General features: G+C 42.3%; 1 protein-coding gene across 4 annotated transcripts in view; it reads right to left on the bottom strand.

Annotated features, from left to right (window-relative positions):
* Window positions 1-12,241, bottom strand: part of REV1 (REV1 DNA directed polymerase) — an 88,436-nt gene extending 76,195 nt beyond the window's left edge. For all 4 annotated transcript variants that reach the window (XR_009054563.1, XM_057740529.1, XM_057740528.1 and 1 more), the window contains exon 1: window positions 12,045-12,241. The gene's annotated coding sequence lies outside the window, so the exon portion shown is untranslated. The remainder of the gene's footprint in view (window positions 1-12,044) is intronic.
* Window positions 12,242-19,269: the final 7,028 nt, after the last annotated feature.

Genomic DNA, 19,269 nt, shown 5'->3' on the forward strand with positions numbered 1-19,269 from the left:
CAGTTAGAGCTACATTCGTCTCCTTTCTGATACTCAGAACATGATAGAATAAAAAAATACTATAAAGTTATTATTAACCCTGTATATGATAAGAAGTCAGTAAATTCTTGTTGAATAAAGAAAATGAACTTATCTGTAAGAGATAAAGCATGGTAGCAATAGTATTATGTCCCAAGGATAGTGTACCCCAATATATCAATATTTGAAACTGTACCTTGCATATTTAGTTTAATCTTATCTACTTGTTATTTCTCTCATTTTAAAACACCTTTCCAGAGACTCACAATCCAACTCTGTGCTGTTTAAAAGACAGCAATAAGACAGGCTCTACCTCCCCGCAAAGTGGTACACAGACAAGATCAGTGGATAATACACATTTCCGATGTTAACACCAACCACACAACAGGAGGGATTAAGTGTCATTTAAGTTATACAAGGTGAAAAGCATTCTGGGAAGACGGATGGTGGGGATGGTTACACAACAATGTTACCATACTTAATACCACTGAACAGCACACAAACATGGTTAAGATGGTAAATTTTATATGTATTATACTACAATCAAAACTTTTTAAAATAAATTTTTAAAAATAAGCAAAGAAAGTTTAAAGAAAGGACTCTAACACTGGAAACATTCCACAGGCAGCTGGGTTCACAGGGACTGGCTAGCTGCAGGGAAGGGGGCAACTGGGATGTCTACTTAGGATACAAAGTTCAGAAAGAGCTTTAAACTTCCCTCTCAGTGGGGAGCAGAGTTGACAACTAGAGGCTATCTTTCCTCAACTTTAAATCAGGAGTGGCCACATGACTAAGTTCTGGCCAATGATATGTGAGCAGAGTAATGTACACAAAAATCTGTGCCATATATCCTTAAAGGAAGTTGTTTACTCTTTTTGGAATGCAGCTGTGAGGTAACTTGGCTTCAACCAAAAGAATGAGGACAATACCCTAGGGGATTGTACCTAGGGGATGGCTAAGCAAACAGAAGGAACCTGGGTCCCTGAATGACCTAAAACAAGCAGTGGTTCCTTGGCTGTGAACTGCCACCTCCCATCACAGGGGAGAGAACTACTTTGTCACTGTCTGCATCACTGAGTCTCAAGTCTGTCACAACCTTGCACCTGGGACCTTGTCAGCCTGCACCCTAACAAATGTAAGTATATTTCACTGTTTTCATATTATGACTTAGAGTCAATTATTTCAAAAAACTGCACAGAAATAAAAGGACAGCCAAGCAATAAGATATACAAGAAATAAAGTTTGGATATACAGGGATCTCTCACTTTTCAAAAGTTTACTTCGCATCACTTCACTCTTACAGAAAACCTATATTAGTACCTGTTTTCGCTAACCAAAAGAAACCCCAAGAAGATTTTCACTTTTACAGAAAAAAGGAAAAGCAAAAACAGCATTCAGTCTGTTCTGCAGCAGCCTGTTACAGAAGAAGCGTGCACCCGAGCACCTTGGCAATGCCCAGCCACTTGCCTGGGAACCACACTCTGCATCTCAGCAAGAAGCCCCCATGGTTGTGGACTGTGTCACTGGGTCTGTGAGCATCTGTGCTTTACCTCGGTTGATTCTGTGCATCTGTTAGCAAGATGAGCCCTACAGTAATTGTTTCTTTGCTTTTGGCCATTTCAGCTTAAAAAAGGTTTCACAAGAACACTCTACTTTCAGCTAGCAAGGGAAACCTGTATTAAAATGGAAGATGCATAACAAATATTTGTGATGTTCCAGTCTGAGGCTGATCTTATTAAAAGCAAATGTTCTATCCCAAACAATTTAATATAACAAATTTCTCTCTCATCCTCTTGGTTATTCATAACAATGAAAATATGCACCCCCCCCCCAACAAAGTCAGTCATTTGAAAACAAGCTGAAGGAGGCATTCTAAAAGAATCACTAATAATTTTCATCCCTGTAATTACAGATTTCCATAGATGGGAAATGAAGACACCGTTTTTAATAAAGTACAAAGAACCGCCTTCTCTGGCTTTCCAGAAAATTAACTAGTTTCCCAACACCTTCCCTCACTTTCATGAACTCCAAATGTTCATTAAGTATCTCAACTAGGATGTCCCACATATATCTCAAATTCAGCATGTCCAAAAGCAGGGATCAGGCTACAAAGGAAAAGAAAAGAATATATATTCTGGAGATGATCTGATAAGTCTATAAGAAGGAATAAAAATCCAGTGATCTTCACTAAGAAGAAGTGGCACAGTCTCATAGGAAAGCCAAAGTGTTATCTGAAGAAAAGTTCAAGGTTGCAGTTAATCAAGGACTCCAAAGGCCACAGCAGAAGTAAACTGGGACAGAACTCAGCTGGAGAATAAAGGCGGTAACATCAAAGAAGAGGGGACTGTATCCTGAGCAGCGGTTCTCATACTCGAGCCTCCACCAGTAACACTTGGGGCGCTTGTTAAACTCCTTATTGACTGGGGGATTTTTGCAGAAACTAACACCTGTGGCTGGCGATTTTTATTTTGATCAGCCAAAAATTAATTCTGTTATTTCACTAATACTTTGCAGGTTATTACATTCAATAGTTACACCTGACACACCTGGTAAAGTCTTCTAATTTTCATGAAATGTTGTCCTCAATCAACTCTTCTGTAGAAGCAAAGGAGCACTCCCCAGCACCGTTTCATTTTCACTTCCCATATCAGAATCAATCACTAAGGTTTTTTGTCTTTTTGTTGGTCTAATATCCACATCACCTGAACCAGAACTATATTCTGAAGAACGATCATCTTCTGAGACACCAGTACATACGTCCCTCCGACAATCAAAGAATGTATCCGCATAAAATTCACCGAAAAAATTCTTCTTCACTCAAAATTTCACGATGTGTCATTTTTGAAAATTTTACGTTTATAATATACACAAGGTTGGGACGAAAACCTAACGGAACAAAATGTGAATGACAACAACAATCACAAGCTGTATAATAAGCCCCTGATCAATCTAAGATCTAACAGCCTCCAACGTGGTGTTACCTGTATCACTCTCTAAAAACATATGGATACGTCTCCAGTCAGTAACATTCAGGTAACAAAAGATGTATTAATACATCCACCGTCAATAATGTGTTAAAACAGACTGCTAGGCTCCAACTCCAAGTTTCTCACTTTGTAGGTCAGGAGTAGGGCTGGGAATCTGCATTTCTAAAAAGTTCCCAGGTAATGCTGATGCTGCTGGTGTGAGGCACATACTTTGAGAACCACCAGTTTTGCCTGTAGTGTACTCAGAGTGATCACTGAGAACAGAGACAAGTAGAGGAGTTCAGAGGTAATGAGACAGAGCATACTAAGTAGAAAGAATGCTGTTACAATGTGCACTAGTAGAAAGAATTTTACAACAGGCCTTCAAAAAGGCAACTCACCTCAGAAAGTCTGGATTAGATCACACATAACAAGACCTCTCCTGACTTTGCCTCCCACTCCCTTTCCCCCCAAATCCCAGGTCTGATCTAACAGGTTACTTGGTATTCACTGAATGTTTACTGTAATTTGCAGTTTTCAAGAGGAGTAAAGTGTAAATCACAATCCAAAGTTACTTGTTAGAGAAGAAAGATGTGCATAGAACTACAATCAAGAGCAACATTAGAGGCACGGACAAAAGGCAACAGACACACAGGAAGACGGCAGTAAATCTCACCTTGGAGAAAAAAAAAAAAGAAGGCTTCACTGAAAAGGCGGATCTGAGCCTAGGGCAACGAGTAGGATTTTAAGGGGAGTGAAGGGATGATTTCAAGAAAAAGGACATTCATGCACAAAAACATAAAAGAAAAAAGATGTTTAAGGCAACATTCTGGGACTGACACATGGACAGACAGTGATAAATGAACTAACAACGTAGCTGAGGGAATATAGCAGAAAGCCCCAAATATCATACTATGAAGTTTGAACCTTCCTTTGTGAAAGTTAGGAAAGGAAGTGTGAATTTGTGTATATAAATGATGGGGGATGGGATGGCTGCGCACAGACGGGAGAGGGTCTGGCTCCCGAGCCTAGTCTACACCAAGATCTGTTAACCTGTCTCAGCAGAAGTCCTAATCTCGAGTATTCCATCCACACAACACTTTACATCTCCAAACTCACAAGGTAAACCGACATACGTGGTATACAACTAAAAACAAATCCTTCAGAGTATCTGCAATTCAAAAATATGGTCAAACTCACTCTTTTCTAAATCTGCTATCAGTTCCATCTGTCACAAATCTCTTTTCTCACAAATCCTTATGTTAAATGGAATTGCAAGTGAAAATAAAGTAGACTAAGAAATTGCCACTGCATTACTTTCTGGCCTCTCTTCCCTTGCTTCACGCCAAGAACTCCCTATTATATATTAAAAACAACAACAAACCACACCGCTTTTTAGGATCATATGACATTCTAAAGAGATGCTACATTCTTCTTTGAAGCCTTCCTCAAGGTAACAGTTTATTTAGTACTCTATGCCTGAATTAATAGGTTCTATTTCTGAGAAACACTCAGTGAAGGTAAGAGAATGTAATAACCTTTAAGTGACAATCAGAAGGAAGATTTTCTATTAGGCATAAACAATATGCAAAAAAACATTATTAACCTTCAACACTGTAAACCAGAACAGCTAGTGATTTCAACACAAGATCTAAAATTCAAAGTGGCAACTAAGTTACTACAACATTTTACAACTCTAACAATGAATACATTATCAACACCTCTACCTCACTGACAAAAATCTCACTTCATAGGTTTAGATTTCCTTTCAGTTAACAGTAGTAATAACCTAAGCCTAAAATTACAAATTCAAAAAGAAATACCAAAATCAAACTTTTTGAGCCAAAATCATTGTGCTTTTAAAATACTAAAAAGTATGCAATTTATAACCCTAACTACAACACAATTTATGTCAATAAAATATTTAACCCAAATGAACACCAACCCAGGTTCCAAATATTATACCAATAAAATATAATTTTCAACAGAAGGCAATCTTTCTATATACATAAACAGATTCAAATGCAACCTGCTCCAATCTTTAGTATATTGGCGATCTCAGAGCTACTACTACAGAGATGTGTTCTAGTCTGAACTGTAACAATTGTGCACCTGTTCTCACCTCTTAAGCTACTGTTCTTTAACAAAGAATCTGGCTGGTCTTTGTCCCTGGTTCCTGGGAGACTAAACCCCTGGAATTTCACAACTGATAAGGAGTCTCTTTGTTATCCCTGGGGGACCCCCAGGGCACACCTTTTTATTAACAGGTGACTCCCAGGAGGCCCCTCATTTCAAGATGGGGCTGGCCATGCTGGCAAAGCCAGCCAAGTGACTGACCTCCTGGAAGAGGAGGCGGTCTGGAGATGAAATTCGACCTTGTGACCCATGATTCAATCAGTCATGCCAATGTAATAAAAATCCAATAAAAACTCTGGACCCTGAGGCTTGGGTGAACTTCTCTGGTTAGTAATCACAAACCAATGCGGCAGGAGGATGATGTGTCCTGAGGACATGGAAGCATCATGTCTGGGACCCTCCCAGACCCTTCTCTACGCATCTCTTCATTTGGCAGGTCCTGGTTTGTATCCTTTATAATAAAACAGTAATTCTAAGTACAGCACTTTCCTGAGTTCTCTGAGTCATTCTAACAAATTATCAAATCAGAGGGGGCAGTGGGAACTCCCAAATACATGGCCAGCTGGTCAGAAGTGCAGGTGGCCTGGAAGCCCTGGAGCCTACAGCTGGTATCTGAAGTAAGGGGAGTCTGGTGGACCATGCCCTTGCCCTAATGCTGGGTGGTTAGTGCCAGAATCACACCATGCCTATACAATAGCAGATACTATCCCACCTCTCTTCTCAGGACTCAATGGCAGCTGAATGAGAAAAAGTCAAGTGAAAGCACTTTTTAAGGCACAGAGCACTACAAAAAGTAAGGAACTTTTCTGGTTATGCTCTCGAAAATATTAAAGAAGAAATCGTTAAAATGTTTTTTTTTAATTCAGGATTGTCCAGCTTACATTTTTAGAAAGGCTTAAAATAGATAGCCAATGAGTCACCTAGAAAGACAGTTTATTACAAAATCGAGAAATTTGACGAAAAGCATTTAAAAGAGTAAGGAATCTAAATCATAATTCCAATTACATAATTAAGACTAGTGCCTAAATGATAAAAACATATTAGCAATCTCAAGCATAAGAATTCATTTTAGCCTTGGTTCTGATCAGGAATGATCGAAAGCAATAAACATTTTGGTTACTTAGATACTAGGTTCAAGTAAAAACTGTTCACATCACAGCCAACTTTTGCGCCCATCCCTTAACTAATCTTTTAATTTAAGGATAAAGCCACAAGACCAGACTGGTCTTTAAAAAGCTTCTCAAACCCTCTGATGTGCATAAGGCAGCTACCTGTCTACATGAGAAAGCACAATTTCTAACAATGATTTAAAAACAAAACTCCTCAAGATTTTAAATCACAAGTTTACATGAATATATCACTCAATTCTCTACCCTTTTGAACATAAGATACTAAGCGTACACTACTGGTCTTTCCCTGGGTGATGAAAGGGCAGTTTAGTGTAGCAGAGGAAAAAATGGCTTTAGAGTATTAAAACAAAAACCCCCAAAACCCTAGATTCTAGTCCTATTTCTCTTCTTTATCACCAATGATTCTCTGGGTCTCATTTTTCCTCCAGGAAAATACAGGGTCATGGCCTAGAGAATCTATAGGGTTCATTCTAGCAGTGGAATTCTGAATCTACTTAAGTGTTGAGAGGTCAACAAATCATAATTTAGATATTCTTCAGATTTTTAAAGTGTCACAAGTAGATGTCAACAATCACTAAAGTTTACCATGGTGTAAAAATGTTCCAAACCAATGTGTCCCTCCTTACTAAAAACAAAAATAATAAAGATTTGCTCCATGATCAGCAGAAACACATGTATTTACTTGCTAGCTGAAATTTCTTTTAGCCTTAAGCAAATTTAAAAACATTCATGTTTTCCTAAATCTGATGCATCAAATCTATCATACGCAAAACCTTTTCAAACTAAGTACAAAGCTGACCTACCACGACACACATGATGCTTTAACTTATTTTTAATGACTTAATAAAGGAAAAATGATTTTGCATATCAACCCATTAAAATGTTTCACACTCATAAAAAATACAGACATTTAAGTATAGTAGAGATGGCCCCAACTTATAATGTTTCAGTTTATAATTTTTTGACTTTATGGTGGTGCCAAAGTGACACACATTCAACAGAAACCACACCTGGACTTTTGATTTCTTCTGGAGCCAGAGATATCAGTACCTATGATGCTGGGCAGGGGCAGTGCCAGAGCCCCCAGTCAGCCACACAATCCTGAGGAGGAACCACTGACACACTCACAACCATTCTGTTTTTCACTTTCAGTACAGTAGTAAATAAGTGACACAGAGATGTTCAACACTTTATTATAAAATAGCCTTTGTCTTAGTTGATTCTGCCCAACTATATGCTAGTGCAAGTGTTCTGAGCACGTTTAAGTTCAGCTAGGCTAAGCTACAATGTTCAGCAGGTTAGGTGTATTAAATGCATTTTGACTTACGACATTTTTAACTTAGAATGGGTTTACTGGAAAGTGATCCCATTGTAAGTAGTGGGAGATCTGTAGTAGTTAAATCCAAAAAAAAAAAAAAAAAAAGGAAGAAAGAAAGAAAGAAAACGAAGAAAAAAAACAGCCGTAAAACGAGTAGTAGTCTAGTAGTCAAGGAGAACAACACATACAAATAAGGTGATAAAACATAACACAAGTTTCCAAATAAAACCTTGTTTTTACGTGTCTCAGCAAAGTGGTTGTGACCCTGGGTTATGGAATCAGGTGGAAGCAGACTGAAATCCTGGCTTCCTTCTCACCTGTGTGACCTGCCCAAGCAGCAGCATCTCTCTAAATCTCTTTTCTTTATAACTGTGTCCACCTGACATGGTGGTTGTGAAGAATAAACGAGAGACTGCACTGAGCAAAGAGCCTGACACACAGTAAATGTGTAATGATTTAGTTATTATTATTAAATTTTGGAACAAATGTTACACAGAGCAGTATTTTGATTTTTTTTTAAGTTTAAGGCCCAACATTTAGGATCCTATTGATTAAAGTTCAGACTGAGAAATGAAATAAAAACAATGTGCCTACAAAGAGGCATTTTACTAAAGACAAGTGCACTAAGTAAAAATAACGGGTATTATGCTAGAGTAATCACCACAGGCAGAGTGTTTGTCCCCATCAATGCGTTCCTATTAATGTAAATTAAAGAAAAAACAAACTTACATTATGGAAAGAACAGAAAGGAAAAAGAAAGTATAAAACAGAGCTGGGTAACTGTAAGCTCTACTTAAGAACCAAATACAGTTTGGGGGTGGGGAACCCATAATGAACGAAGGCAGAAACTGAACACACTAAAGATGGTAAAACATCTCTCCTTTCCCAACCAGTACAAGACTCATACTTCAACTGGATCTCAAGGATTTTCCTGTCTTCAGCCTCCAGCAAGTCCTTTCATCACCACAATCACATCTCCAGCTGAACTTCAAAAGGAAATATATAAAAGCCACTCCGGTGGGCGGCTGTTGAGATAATCACTCTTAACATCTTCCATAGATCTAAGAATAAAAAAGCTGACTTACACATTAAGACCGAATACCGGTCACCATTCTCAGCAGTTTATTTTCTAATCCACTCTAGATATCCACAAAACGTATTATTTTAAAAAGAAGTTTCAAAGATACAACTTTGGAAGCCAGAAAAATTCAGCAAGAGTAACAAAGATAAAATTCAATGATTGCATTTTTATCTCATGCCAAAACACAAAGTCCCAAGTGAATAGTCCAAGCTAATTTCAAGTACTGGTTTTCAAAACTGAGAAATAACCCTATTCTAAGCACTTTATACACATTAGCCCAATTATTTCTTACCATAATTCTATAAAGTAGGTATTATTGTCTTATCTTACAGATGAGCAAACTAAGGCATCAAAAGATATTAACTTGCCCAAGGCCACACAGTCAGCAAATGATCCTGACCCTGGCTGTCTGACTCCAGAACTAATGTTTAAATCAACTATACCACTTGTTCACTTAATTCACTTAAGTTTTGTGAGCCTACTACATGCCAAGCACCGTTCTAAGCACCAGGGACAGAGCCCTGAACAAGTCAGATGAGGCCTCTGCCCTCCAGTGGGGGAGAGGCCCTGGAGAAAGAAGTCCAATAGGAGAAATGGATAAGTAAGTGAAGAGTTTATCTTTACCTCGTAATAAATGCTATGAAGAGAAATAAAGCAAAATGAATCAAAAGTGGCAGAGAGAGGGGCTGGCTTCTATTTTACGGATCAGAGAAGGGATCACTCTGACGTGATGACATCTGAGCAGCAAATAGAAGATGTAAAGGCAAGAAAACCACCAGGAGGAAGGGGTGGCCCAACTAAAAGAACAGCAAGTATAACATCCCTAAGACAGGAACAGTTCGGTTTGTTCCAGAAATGGCAAAAAGTGCTGATTCAATTCTAAGAGTAATAGGAAGCTTTTGGAGGATTTTGAGCAAGAGCGGACAATATGATTTATGTCTTTAAAAAGACCACTCTGATTTTTATGTGGGGATCAGTCAGGAAGGGAGCAAGAGAAAAGGGACTGTTACAACAGTCTGAGAGAGAGATACCTGAACTGAGAGGAGGATTCATGTACTCTTTGTAAGTAGATGAGATACTAAAAGAACAGCATGCAATCTAATTGTTCCTGGAAAAGACTTTTAATATTCCTCCTTCCTCATCCCCCATTCCTCACTTGACTTTGAAAAAAATCAGAGATTCTTTTTTAATATCCATGTTACTGCTTTAGTGAGTGCTATTATGGGAAGAAAATAAGATTAAAAGGTATTTCCTTCATTTATGTATGTTCTATTTAATATACTCTATGATTTATAATATGCCACATACACTCGTACATTCTTGAGAAGCAGAAAGAGCTTTACTGCCCTTTAGTTTAGAGCTTATTCATTTATTTGGAGACAAGAAGAGGTACCTATCACCTCTTGCAATTAGCTTTCTTCTCATGCTTTGTCTCAGCACACCCCAGCTCATTCTAGATTGTGAACTGCAGTAAAAAGGTACACCAAAGGGAACATGTATTTATGGAGCACCTCTGTGTACCAGGGACTCATGAGATGCCTTATGTTTAAGAGCTCATTTAATCCTCAGCTACCCAAGGTAGGAAATGATGTCTTCGTTATACAAATGAGAAAAAACCAGAAATATTAGTTACTTAAATTGCTCAAGGACACACAACTAATAATGGACAGAGCCAGAATTTAAATCTACATCTAACTCCGAAGTTCTTGTCTTTTTACTACAGCAGCTATCAAAGAAAGGACTATAAAATATACACTACGTGTAGTGTCTCCAACTTATTAGTGACAAGCCTGTTGCTGGTGGGGACTGGGTTTCTTGCTGTTACACAGAATCTGAGTTTTAAGCTGGGGCTGGAGAAAATGGAGCGATCTTACATATTCAAACGCATTACTTTGCAAAAGTATTTCCTACTTGAAATTTCAAAGAAATTAATTCTAAAAAGAGTGATTCCTGCCTTTAAAAAAAAATCTTAAATATGTATTGTTTACCATGAAATAGGAGTAATGTCCTAGGACACATTTGGTACAGATTCTGCCCTCAAAAGACCTACAGACAGAGAAAAAGAGGATACCGATAAAAAGATAATCGTCATAACATATGAGACGTGGCAAATAAATAGCTTAAGAATTGAATGGAAATCCTTCTAGACCAGGGAAGGATCACTGGAAAGAGGGACTCTAGGTGAGCTTCCAAGAGTCTAGGAAGTACAGGGAGGGAATGGCAAGGTAGCAGCATCTGCTCCGGCTGAAGACAGGTCTATGTGGGAAAGCAGAAAGTTTGGAAAGCAGGTAGACAGTACCCTGCATGATGCCGTACCGCTTAGTCCACAATAAGAACCAAGGTTATCCTATGTCCTACCCTAAAGAAGAAATGCCTATAGAAGAGAGGCCAGGCAGACACAGAATTGAGAACTGTTACATCAAGTCCTTACCAGTTAATTACAAGCCCTTTTATGGTATGTGCCAGTCTAGTTATTTTCACCTAAATAATACCATTTCTATGCTGGACGTGACCTGAAAAAACGTGGAAGAGAGAAGTAGTAGACTTACACCACCTGCGACTTTGTTTTTAATTGGAGGGTTGGGGGACCAGCTAAGGAGTGATGCACCAAGGTATTTCTTTACAAACTGGGTTTCGGTAGTAAGAGCAGAGATATAGAAGGAAATGCCCCTTTCCGTCTGCGCAGGTGCTGAATCATTTTCACAAGGAGTGAAGTGGGAGAGGGGCGCTTGTCAGGACAGTTGGGGAAAGGTGCCCTGCATATCAAGGCAACAGATAAGTAACAAGGAAAAATAAGTGAGTAAAAACTGCCTTCGGATATTCCGATTCCGCGATCCAACGGGGAGCGAGGGGGGTGATGCGGGGCCATGGGGGCAGACGCCGCGGAGGCAGGCCGGGCGGAGGATCCAGTGCGTGGCCCCCGCCGACAGCCCGCGAGGCTCCCGAGCCGCCGGCCGCCCGCGCGCACGAATGAATGGCGCGGAGCCGAAGGGCCGGCCCGGCGCCGGCGCAGGAGCAGGGAGTTCGCGGCGCGGTCCGAGCCGGCCGGAGACGCGGGGCGCGGCAGGCAGGCCCGCGGGCGCGAGTCGTCGGCGCAGCGCCTCCGCGGGCGGCCGAGCGCGGGCGGCGGCGGCGGGCCGGCCACGCCATGGCGGAGGAGGAAGGGGAGGTCACGCGTTACATAACCCGGCAGCCGCCGCGCGCCGGGAGCCGCGGGCCGCCCAGGCCGCGAGACCACGGGCCGCTGGGCCCGGGCCGGCGCGCCCGCCCCCGCCCCGCCTCGCCTCGCCTCGCCTCGCCTCGCCTCAGGCCGCCCGCGCTCGGGCCGCCGCCCGGCGACGCGGGGCCGGTCCCACCCCGCCCCCACCCCCGCCGGCGGCTCGGGGGTCGCTCACCTTCCGCGTTGCCCCAGACCACCATGCCCGGGCACGGCCGCCTCCTCCGGCCTCGCGGGCCCCGCCGCCGCCGCCGCACGGTGCCCTCGCCGGAGGCGGGGAGGAGGGCCGAGGAAGGAGTCGCACCGCCGCGCCGCGGTCCACGCTCGCCCCACGCTCGCGGCGGCCAGCCTGCGCGCGCTCGGCGGCCGCTCCGCCCCTCCCCCTCCGGCGGGCGCGCGCGCCGCGGCTCCGCCCCGCCCCGCCCCTCCCCCTCCGGCGGTCGGCGCGCTCCCAGGCTCCGCCCCGCCCGCGGCGGCCCGCCCTGCGCGCGCCGGTCCCCGCCCCGGGTCGCACCCCGCCCCGCGCGGCGCACGCGCCCGCCTCGCGCCCTGCCCCGGGCGACCCCGAACCAACGACGCGGCGCCCCTTCTCGGCCCGCCCGCGGTGGGGGGGGGGGGTGGGGGAAGAGCGCCTCCGCGGCACGTGACCGTGTCGCTCCCTGGGGCCGAGAGGAGCGCGCCGCCTGGCCTGCTCCCCAGGACCGGCGCGTCTCCCGCGCGGGTCGCAGCGCGGTGCTCAGCTCCGCGAGTCCCCGCCCCGCACTGCGTTCCCCGGTCCGGGAGGACGCGAGTGCAGGGGCTGACCATGCTTAGAACCCTGGAAGGTCCGTCACACACCCGGGTCCCCGGCCGCGAGCGGTTGGCTTACAGTGACATCTAGTGGAGGAAGGCGCACACGTGAACCGACACTTTGCTGTGTCAGGGGCGACTGGGAATCAGGGCCCACGGAGGTTAGCGGGAAGGAACGCTGCGCCGCGGGGTTCAAGCGTCGCCAGCTCCCGCAGGGGCGCCAACACCACTGCCTGCGCAATGAGCCCCGCCCTGCGTCGCACCTGGAAGATTTGTAAACCTGCGGCAGGTGTCCCATCTCACATGCAGCACCGAGGTTACACGGGAAAGCAATTTGCTACCACTGTAAAAAAAAACAAAACAGAACAAAAAATCATACATTATGTATGCTTCAATACAATTTTAATTGAGGGCCCTGTGGCAAAAGACAATTGTTCCATAAGGACCATCTCCCTCTTGGCAATGTCTGTTTGCCAGGAGATCCCACAATGCTATTATAATAGTCTTTATTGTTGTAATGCACAAACATGAAGCGAACTTCCCTGCAAAGGCTTGTCACTCTTTCCCCTTGTTCCCTTACCTGAGAGACTTGAAGAGTTTGCAAGTGCTTAGGAAACAGTACTCTTTGCAAAACTGATTTTGCAGAGCCGAGGCTTCTTTACCGGTAATTCAGAGAATATTCAAAAGACTTGTTTCTTTTTTCGAGCCCCTTCGTTTTTGCCACCGTATGGACTTCTATTAATGCACTTCAGTATTCTTGTCTCTAACCGCAGAAAATCAGGTTGCGTGCTTTTCTGAAACGTCATAATTTAATACAAGCGGCGTTATTTCAACAGGCTCAAGGTATCATCTGCTGAGATGCCACAGGAAAACAGTGGCAGCCCCTTATTAATTATGTTTTTTGTTACTGTATGTCTCTAAATGTCAGTATTCCACTAACATGAAATGGCAAAACTCTATTTTCAAGTTGAAGAATGACCTGTGAGCTCTACAGGAAAAATACTGTTGTATTTCAAGTTTCTTTCCCACTCTCTCCTATTTGAGTTAAAGCGTTTTGTTATTGTTATTGTTGTTTTGTGTATTTTCTCAAGAAAGAAACACAGACCCTGAGCTAACTGACGTTGGCAACACCTTTACGGAATATAGTAAGACGGTATTAACTGCATTTTAGTGCAAATTAGTAGACAGGCTCTGATAAGGAAAAAAAAATCAAGTTTCTCTCTAGATAAAAGAGGATAAAAAGAGAGAGAAAGAATATATAAATAAAATGTATACCAACCCCAGAATCCTTGGTACATTTTCGCTAAAATTTTCTTTTTGCCCATTCTAGAATATTCCGTTATGCTATCCCATAATATATTACACAATGCCTGAAGACCCTTCTATTTCAATTTTATTTCGTCACCTTCATTCATTCATTCACTTTCATTTATTCTCACGAAGACTATTTTTCCCAGTCTAAGGGGAGTTAACTTGACCTTTTGGTAAAGTAGCTGAGATGGCTACTCTGACTCCCACACAAGGGGGAGTTCTCTGGGGGGACTGCACCTTATTCCTCTTTTCTGAGCTTTATTAAAAATCATTTTTGAAACATCTAATATTACTGACCTCTCAAGATTTTATGAAAGTGCAGACCCGTGACCCTTGTAGGGACAGCCCTGGGTAAGGACATGACTCTATTATCTTTTAACCTCCGTATCCAGCAGTAAAATTTTGTTGGAAACATCCACATCTTGTCTCTCAAATACCAAAAAACAGGAAAAAAAAGAACATGAAACGACTAAAAAACAAAGATTTGTACTCAAGTCCCTTGGGTGAAACACACACTGTAACTCGTGCTTTGCTCTTAGGAAAGACTGATCTTGATGATGGTTATAAGGCAATATATGCTTTTATGTTATAAGGCAATTTATGCTGAAAGATGAAATAATAGCAAGAATGAGCACAAGCCCACAGAAACTTGGAAAGGAAATTGGCACCAGAAATGGCTTACCAAGACTTAATTCTTCTAAACAGAGTATCTGTTTTTAAAGAGTAAAGAAAGACCATGGGCAGGTGGATATACTGTCAGCCCTCTGTAAGGGCAGGATACCGTCTGTAATTGGCTGAACCCGCTGATGCAGAACCGCAGATACAACCGCCTGACTGAACCACACCATTTTACTTAAGCAACTTGAGCATCTGGGGATTTTGGTGTCCGTGGGGATCCTGGAATAAATCCAACACATTTAAACAACGTGGGTCACAAAATTCAGGATGATTCAATAATTAGTTATGATGAGCATTCAGTCACTGTTGTGTCAACAGTGAACAAAATGCACATCCTGCCCTCAAAAAGTTTCCAGTGTAGTGAGGGAAGCAAAAAAGTACCACGCACCTGCCACATAGGCTCAGGGCTGCTGCCGTGGATGGTTCTATGGTGCACACAGGAAGGGTATCCGGGGGGCTTCCTAGAGAGAATGACATCTCAGTAAGGACTGAGAGACTAGTGGGGTACCACTGCCCATGGAGGGAGCAACACATGTAAAGGCAGAGAATGGAGGGAGAACAGGGAACATTCCAGGAACTGCCAAGTGTGACGTTCAGAGGGGCGTGGGCTGGAGGTGGGGTGCGTGCTGAAAAAGGAGGTTGGAGAGGCAAGCAGGAGTCAGACCATGAAGGGCCTCATAAGGTATATGAATGGGTTTTGACCCTATCCTAAAGGCAATGAACAACTGAAGGGTTTTAAGGGATAAAGTGACTTTAGAAAGTCACTCTGCTTGCTGCATAGAAAATAGGTTTGGAGTGCAGTCAGGAGGACTTATAATAGCCCAGGTGCCCAGGTGCCGGCCTGGAGGAGGCAGGGGGTTGGGTTTGACCAGGGTGGGGATTGTGCAAAGCAAGTATAATGAAAGAAGAAAAGGGCAAAGAAGTCGAGGATGTATGCAAGGGAGGAATTATATTCATGGATCATGGAACTCAGTGATTTTCTTTCACAGCATCCCTAGGCCAAAAGAAATACCTAATAGTTTTGTTTATTGAGTAGGTAGGGCCAAACAACTTAGTAACTATCTGTGACATAACAGTAGCCATCTGAAAAAAATAATACACATAAAGTGAAAGCACGAATAATGTTTCGATTCCATTCTTAAATAACCATTGTTACTAATGAGCCCACTGGGCAATGTAAAACTTCTCAAACTGTGGGATCAGATTGGACACTGCCACCCTCATTTCCCATTCCACATTGGCAAGAACCATTCATACATATTGCTATGTACCTCGTATTCCATTATACCAAGAGATACAGGTCGTCCCACTACTAGTGACACTAAGTTAAGCCACTTGGCTGAGTGGTAATAGCCAGATCTCTACATTATAAAACTATATTTTCCCCTGCGAATGCTACAGAGTGCTGCTTTTTACAAAGTGAATATTCTCTTCAACAATCTTTTCACCTAGTGGTTTCAGCATCCACTGATGTTTCTGAAGTGAATCAACTTTTTCATTGGGTTGCAAAGGAGTGACTTTCTAATTCCATCATTCCTTCCACATTTATTAGCTAGCATTTTTCTTCAAAGAACTGTCCCTTATCCACTGGGGATAAACTATCATTTCTCCTTTAAAAGGAGGGCAAATGCTTAATTCTTTCCCTATAATTAGTAATTTTCATAGAAAAGTATTGTCTAAATTGTTACCTCTAATGGTGGTAAATGGGCTTTTTCTTCTCTGTTTTTCCTCCTTTTCTTGAAAAATTCTAAGGAACTCCTAAGTTTTAATTTACTTATTGTAATCTTGAGATTGATTATATTCATTTTTTTGATGCACAAATTGTCCCAGAGTTGGCCCCTTCACGTTGGCTCCTAACACACCCCCATTAGTCATTTAAAGTTTTGGCTTTTTTTTAATCTGGTAAGGCTACCACTATTACCCTTCCCCCTCCCATCCCCCCGGGTTTTCTTTGCTATTCTTGCTTGCTAATTTTTCTGTTCTAAGATTAATTTGTGTCGTTCTGGGTGGGGGGGACTTGTTGATATTTTTATTGGGATTTCATTAAGCGTATATAAACTTGGAGAGAATTTTTGATGGTGAGTCATCCTATCCCAGGATATAGGACATTTTTCCATTTATTCACTGTCACATTTGAATCTTTCAGAAGTTTCCCCAAATTTTATGCACATTTCCTATGGTCTATTCTTTTATTTTTATTTTTAATTTTATTGGCTGAGTGGGGTCTTGGTTGCTGCGCGCTGGCTTTCTGCAGTTGTGGAGAGTGGGGCTACTCTTCATTGTGGTGCACGGGCTGCTTATTGTGGTGGCTTCTCTTGTTGGGGAGCACGGACTCAACAGTTGTGGCTCACGGGCTCTAGAGCGCAGGCTCAGTAGTTGTGGCACACAGGCTTAGTGGCTTCACAGCATGTGGGATCTTCCCAGACCAGGGCTTGAACCCATGTCTCCTGCATTGGCAGGCGGATTCTTAACCACTGCGCCACCAGGGAAGCCCTCTAATGGTCTATTGTTACTTTTTTTTTTTTTTTTGGCCACACAGCGTGGCATGTGGGGATCTTAGTTCCCAGACCAGGGATCGAACCCATGTCTCCTGAAGTGGCAGCATGCAGTCTTAACCACTGGACCGCCAGGTAAATCTGGGAATTCCCTATCCTTACATATTTTATTTTTGTGTTTTTGTTGCTGTAGTAAATAGAGTCTTCTTATTTATTGTCTTTCTATACTGGTTATTGTTTATATGAAGGCTGTTGATTTTTATGTATTAATTTTATATTCTACCATATTAAAATGACTATTATTTGTATTGGTGTTTTTCATTGATTTTCTTGTGCTTTTCAAGTATTCTATCATATGACCCGCAAATAGATATTATTTTAGTTCTTTGTTTACAATTTTTATTCCTCTAATAATTTTTCTTGTTTGGATATATACAATGGAATAGTACTCAGCCATAAAAAAGAATGAAATAATGCCATTTGCAGCAACATGGATGGACCTAGAGATTAGTATACTAAGTGAAGTCAGACAGAGAGAGACAAATATTGTATGATAGCACTTATCTGTGGAATCTTAAAGAAAAGATACAAATGTACTTATTCACAAAACAGAAACAGAGTCACAGACATAGAGAACAATCCTCTGGGTACCAGAGGGGGAAAAGGGGATGGATAAATTAGGAGATTGGGAGTAACAGATACACACCACTATATACAAATTAGATAAAGGAGAAGGTCCTACTATATAGCACAAGGAACTATATTCAATATCTTATAACAATGTGTAATGAAAAAGAGTATTTAGAGATGTAACTGAATCACTTTGCTGTATACCTGAACTAACACAACATTGTAAATCAACTATACGTCAATAAAAAAATAAAATAAAATAAATATCTCCTTACGGTCATTTTTGTGAGATTTGGAAAGGGATAATGTGTGCTCAGTCTGGGGTTTAACAGGAAGTCTCCTTGTTTGATTATTTTTAAAATTAACCTATGATTATTTTTCTGGTTTGTTCAGATCGGTTGTTCTTTCCTGATGCTTACAGCAGATGTTTCAGAGCATGTGTTTTCTGACTGAGATCGATCAATAATCTATCTGAGTGATAGATTTTCTTCCTGCTTTTCTCCTTTCCCTTTCTCTAAACCTTCTTCTCGTGCACGAAGCAATGTATTTTATTTATGAATTGCCTGGGAACACTACCCCAGGGGCACCAGCTGGGAAAAATCATGCCATAACCATTTAAAACTACAAGGAGTGTTTCCTTATACAATGTGAGCATGTGTGAGTGTGTGGGGTCTTGTGTGTATGTTTGAATTTGAGGGTGTGCCCTTATGAACATTTATTCTCAGGTAAGAGTAGAAAGGCACAAAGAACCATACAAATGTAACGGCATTCCACCTCCATTTATCTCAGGCCTCAGCTGGGCGGGAATTTGGAATCAGAACAGAGAGGGGGTATCTTCATGTGACACACCACCTTAGGTGCTCTGGGGAATTTATAGGCTGGGGCCAGAAAGCCTCTGCTTGTGGATTCTTATAGCAGATTCTGGAGCAAAGCAGCCACGAGTTGGAGAGAACTCTCAGGGCTTTTCCAGGCCTTCTTAGACCAGCCCCATCCCTGCCCTCAGCTCTGTGACATAGGCCTGTGTCCCTGCAGTGGATTTCTTATCCAGCATGAGGTGACTCCAGTCGGTTTCAGTAACTTGCAGCCAGAGATACCCACTAAGATTAAAACCCGTGTTTCGCTGATCTGGAGGGTTGATCGAACTTTCCTTGGAGAGTTTTAGCAGTCCATTTCTCCCTACTAACGTCATAAAGAACCAAGGCCAGGGCTTAGGATCAACTTAGCTCTCATCTCAGCTTTCCTGGGAGGCCAGCAAATTCCCATGACCTTGGACCATTTGTGGGACTTGAGCAGAACTTGATCTCAGGGACTCGCCGTGTCCCACCATATGGAGAAAGCAGCATAAGGACGTAGGCTTAATTTATCATTTATCAGCACTCCCCTTTCCCCTACACTAGAACAGTCAGCAAACCCGAGGAACATTCTAAATTGCTGTGAATCTCAGGCTTAGTGGGAGAGGATGAGAAATGTACTCTTAACTACCATGAGAGACAAGGGGAT

This window comes from Hippopotamus amphibius, chromosome 7 (assembly GCF_030028045.1).
Source record: "Hippopotamus amphibius kiboko isolate mHipAmp2 chromosome 7, mHipAmp2.hap2, whole genome shotgun sequence".
NCBI lineage: Eukaryota > Metazoa > Chordata > Mammalia > Artiodactyla > Hippopotamidae > Hippopotamus > Hippopotamus amphibius.